The sequence below is a fragment of the Schistocerca cancellata genome, unplaced genomic scaffold (genome assembly GCF_023864275.1).
Source record: "Schistocerca cancellata isolate TAMUIC-IGC-003103 unplaced genomic scaffold, iqSchCanc2.1 HiC_scaffold_1072, whole genome shotgun sequence".
NCBI classification, from domain to species: Eukaryota; Metazoa; Arthropoda; class Insecta; order Orthoptera; family Acrididae; genus Schistocerca; species Schistocerca cancellata.
This window is the reverse complement of record NW_026047071.1, coordinates 5,001-10,000: the sequence shown is the minus strand read 5'-3', so window position 1 is coordinate 10,000 and position 5,000 is coordinate 5,001. Positions and strand designations below refer to the sequence as shown.

The 5,000-nt window shown below is 54.3% G+C and overlaps 1 non-coding gene across 1 annotated transcript in view; it reads right to left on the bottom strand.

The window, feature by feature from the left end:
- LOC126151592 (small subunit ribosomal RNA) overlaps positions 1-1,717 on the bottom strand; it is a 1,909-nt gene extending 192 nt beyond the window's left edge. The window contains exon 1 of the ribosomal RNA XR_007532044.1: positions 1-1,717. This exon is cut by the window's left edge and continues 192 nt beyond it. This is a non-coding gene — a ribosomal RNA (small subunit ribosomal RNA).
- Between the last annotated feature and the right edge of the window lie 3,283 nt (positions 1,718-5,000).

Sequence of the window (5,000 nt, the reverse complement as noted above, 5' to 3'; positions counted from 1 at the left end):
TCAACGCGAGCTTATGACTCGCGCTTACTGGGAATTCCTCGTTCATGGGGAACAATTGCAAGCCCCAATCCCTAGCACGAAGGAGGTTCAGCGGGTTACCCCGACCTTTCGGCCTAGGAAGACACGCTGATTCCTTCAGTGTAGCGCGCGTGCGGCCCAGAACATCTAAGGGCATCACAGACCTGTTATTGCTCAATCTCGTGCGGCTAGAAGCCGCCTGTCCCTCTAAGAAGAAAAGTAATCGCTGACAGCACGAAGGATGTCACGCGACTAGTTAGCAGGCTAGAGTCTCGTTCGTTATCGGAATTAACCAGACAAATCGCTCCACCAACTAAGAACGGCCATGCACCACCACCCACCGAATCAAGAAAGAGCTATCAATCTGTCAATCCTTCCGGTGTCCGGGCCTGGTGAGGTTTCCCGTGTTGAGTCAAATTAAGCCGCAGGCTCCACTCCTGGTGGTGCCCTTCCGTCAATTCCTTTAAGTTTCAGCTTTGCAACCATACTTCCCCCGGAACCCAAAAGCTTTGGTTTCCCGGAGGCTGCCCGCCGAGTCATCGGAGGAACTGCGGCGGATCGCTGGCTGGCATCGTTTATGGTTAGAACTAGGGCGGTATCTGATCGCCTTCGAACCTCTAACTTTCGTTCTTGATTAATGAAAACATACTTGGCAAATGCTTTCGCTTCTGTTCGTCTTGCGACGATCCAAGAATTTCACCTCTAACGTCGCAATACGAATGCCCCCGCCTGTCCCTATTAATCATTACCTCGGGTTCCGAAAACCAACAAAATAGAACCGAGGTCCTATTCCATTATTCCATGCACACAGTATTCAGGCGGGCTTGCCTGCTTTAAGCACTCTAATTTGTTCAAAGTAAACGTGCCGGCCCACCCAGACACTCAATAAAGAGCACCTTGGTAGGATTTCAACGGGGTCCGCCTCGGGACGCACGAACACGCACGAGGCGGTCGCACGCCTTCGGCTCGCCCCACCGGCAGGACGTCCCACGATACATGCCAGTTAAACACCGACGGGCGGTGAACCAACAGCGTGGGACACAAATCCAACTACGAGCTTTTTAACCGCAACAACTTTAATATACGCTATTGGAGCTGGAATTACCGCGGCTGCTGGCACCAGACTTGCCCTCCAATAGATACTCGTTAAAGGATTTAAAGTGTACTCATTCCGATTACGGGGCCTCGGATGAGTCCCGTATCGTTATTTTTCGTCACTACCTCCCCGTGCCGGGAGTGGGTAATTTGCGCGCCTGCTGCCTTCCTTGGATGTGGTAGCCGTTTCTCAGGCTCCCTCTCCGGAATCGAACCCTGATTCCCCGTTACCCGTTACAACCATGGTAGGCGCAGAACCTACCATCGACAGTTGATAAGGCAGACATTTGAAAGATGCGTCGCCGGTACGAGGACCGTGCGATCAGCCCAAAGTTATTCAGAGTCACCAAGGCAAACGGACCGGACGAGCCGACCGATTGGTTTTGATCTAATAAAAGCGTCCCTTCCATCTCTGGTCGGGACTCTGTTTGCATGTATTAGCTCTAGAATTACCACAGTTATCCAAGTAACGTGGGTACGATCTAAGGAACCATAACTGATTTAATGAGCCATTCGCGGTTTCACCTTAATGCGGCTTGTACTGAGACATGCATGGCTTAATCTTTGAGACAAGCATATGACTACTGGCAGGATCAACCAGGGAGCTGCGTCAACTAGAGCTGAGCAGCCGGCCGCCCGGGAGTGTGTCCCAGGGGCCCGCGCGAACACGCAAGCGTCCGCTCAATTATTCTGCAAACAGGAGGAGGCTGAGCTCCCCTGCACAATACACCTCGAAACCCTCTCAGGTCCCGGCGGCGCGCAGCGCCGTCCTAAGTACTTGGTCGGGTTCGAGAGAGGCGCAATCGCCCGGAGTTAGGCGAGTAGACGCTTTAGGTGCGACCACCCGTGCTCCCAACTGAGCTTGCCGCTGCCGACAGAGGCCCGGGAGCGTGCTGTCGTGGCATTGCCGGCGGGAGACAACACGCGCCACCTACGGTGACCGGCAGCTCCAACGCCAGCGCCACAGAAGGGCAAAGGCCCCACGTGGGTGCCGAAGCGAACTCTCCCAGCACAGCGCACGTGCCAACACGTCTGCACAACTGCGATACAAACCACCAGCGAGAACCGCTGGGGCGACCGAGCAGCAGACGGCGTCGCGGCGCCGAGTGCCGGGCGGCGGCGCATCCTCAACGCACACAGTCCTCAGTCGGACCAGCACACTGCAGATGTCCACCGCGCTTCGCACCGGGCCCGCGAGGACCCACTTTGGCCGCCCGGCGCCGCGCGCAGGGTGCCCCGGCGCGCAGCTGCGCCGCCTGCCGCGTCCGTCGGCCGGCGCGCCTGCCACTGGCGCCCCCACCAGCCGGCTGTAGCGCGTGCGCCCACGCACCGCGCGGCCAGCACGCCGGGCGGCCCCCCCTCACCGGCCGGGGACGGTCCCACCCAGCCACCGCCGCGTATCGCTTCACACACAGATTTGCCCTTACTGATTTACCTCCAGCAACAACAACCGCACCACAATGGGTTTACCAGTTGTTCATTTGCGTTGCGTCACGTCACCAGCAAACGTAGACGTCCATCCCAGTTTGCAAATGCAACGATTATTGCATACCTGTCTGTTAGGTGTCACGACACACTACGTCTGCCCACATACACGCAACAAAATGTGCACGACTAGAGAACACGTGGGAGGTGGCCCCCTACGTATGCGATGTCCATTACGAGACCGACTGTCAACCAGCATCTGTACCATGTCGCAGATGTGGAACGCGGTGCACCATGCTATCACACTGTGTGAGAAGAGACGACTACGTTTGAATACACGCGCCACTACATCAACAGACGGCTCATGCTGATCGCCATCCAGGGCGTCCGTTACTCCCACACGTCTCTATGGCGTACCACACTGCAATGTAGCTGTTATGGGGAGACGGCACGTGGCTGAGTGCACAACATTTGGACCGTATGGTTCGCTGTTGTTGGGCGCAGTCGTACGGTCACACATGTGCCACAGCGTATCATTCAGTACATACGGACCTATGTGCAGTACAATGTGAGGATTAAGCTTACGATATCAGCGGACAGTGGACACAGGCCGTACCACGACGTAGACTGAGCGCTTCGACATGCGAATGCCAGTGAACAGCTGCGAAGGGCATTGAACACGCAAGCACCTGAACGACCAGCGTGCGAAGGCAGGGTGGAGGGGGGGGGGCGATGTACATCCTGCAGTTGTCCACATTACAGTGTACAGCGGGAGCATGTAAAAAGTAAGCAACACTTGCGAAGTGTTCAACATGAAACGACACACAAGAGGGTGGGCGGTGCGAGTAGCGAACTATATTCAGAGGGTTGTGGTTAGACAACACTAGATTAATGTAACGTGTCATATGCCAATTACAGAGCAGGTTAAGGCACAACGTGGGTTAGGTTAAGGCACAACGTGGGTTAGGTTAAGGCACAACGTGGGTTAGGTTAAGGCACAACGTGGGTTAGGTTAAGGCACAACGTGGGTTAGGTTAAGGCACAACGTGGGTTAGGTTAAGGCACAACGTGGGTTAGGTTAAGGCACAACGTGGGTTAGGTTAAGGCACAACGTGGGTTAGGTTAAGGCACAACGTGGGTTAGGTTAAGGCACAACGTGGGTTAGGTTAAGGCACAACGTGGGTTAGGTTAAGGCACAACGTGGGTTAGGTTAAGGCACAACGTGGGTTAGGTTAAGGCACAACGTGGGTTAGGTTAAGGCACAACGTGGGTTACGTTAAGGCACAACGTGGGTTAGGTTAAGGCACAACGTGGGTTACGTTAAGGCACAACGTGGGTTACGTTAAGGCACAACGTGGGTTACGTTAAGGCACAACGTGGGTTACGTTAAGGCACAACGTGGGTTACGTTAAGGCACAACGTGGGTTACGTTAAGGCACAACGTGGGTTACGTTAAGGCACAACGTGGGTTACGTTAAGGCACAACGTGGGTTACGTTAAGGCACAACGTGGGTTACGTTAAGGCACAACGTGGGTTACGTTAAGGCACAACGTGGGTTACGTTAAGGCACAACGTGGGTTAGGTTAAGGCACAACGTGGGTTAGGTTAAGACACAAATTGCGTTACAAATTGCGTTACATTGCGGTACAAATTGCGTTACATTGCGGTACAAATTGCGTTACATTGCGGTACAAATTGCGTTACAAATTTGGTTAGGTTAAGGTGCAAAATGGGTTGGATTACAGTACACAACATGGTAAGAGATAGTGTGTTTGGGGGGGGGGGGGGGGGGGGCAGGTTCGTTGGTAGTGATCATTGTAAGTGAATGTCTGAGGCAGCGTCAGTATGTCACAGCAGTTCTGTCTCGTCAGGATGCGCTTTTCGCTCGTGACTGGAGGCGCGCCGCGTCTGTGGTTGCGGCAAGGGAGTGGCAGACCTGTGTGATTCATTCCTGCCATTGTTTCTGTGCCGTAACAGGAGGCAGTGTGGTGGTGTTGGGTGCACCCCTGTGTAGGACATGTGTGGGTGTTGGTGGCTTATCTGAGCAATTGTGGATGTTGGACGGGTGGGATATTCTATTTTATAATTGGACCCCCTGGTGTGGTTATCATAGTGTGGATGGTGTACTGTGGCGGAGAGGATGCACCGGACGTTGGTCCATGCTGGTGCTTACATATCGTATCTGTGTCTGTTACAGGCAGAGAGTAATGTGTGATGGAGTGTCTCGCTGAGGTGTGGTTCATATTGTGTGCACAGACTTACAGCATGTATAGGGACAGCGGGAATTTGGCATATTGGATATAACTCGTCATGAAACGCAAGATATAGGGGTGGATTGCAACGTACGAGTGCGGGAAGAGTCCGCCGTTTCATCCGCTTGGGTTGCGATTTGGGCGGTTGGGGTGGGGCACGTGCGGGTGCGGGTGGAGTGATTGTCGGTTGACTACTTCGTGCGACGCAG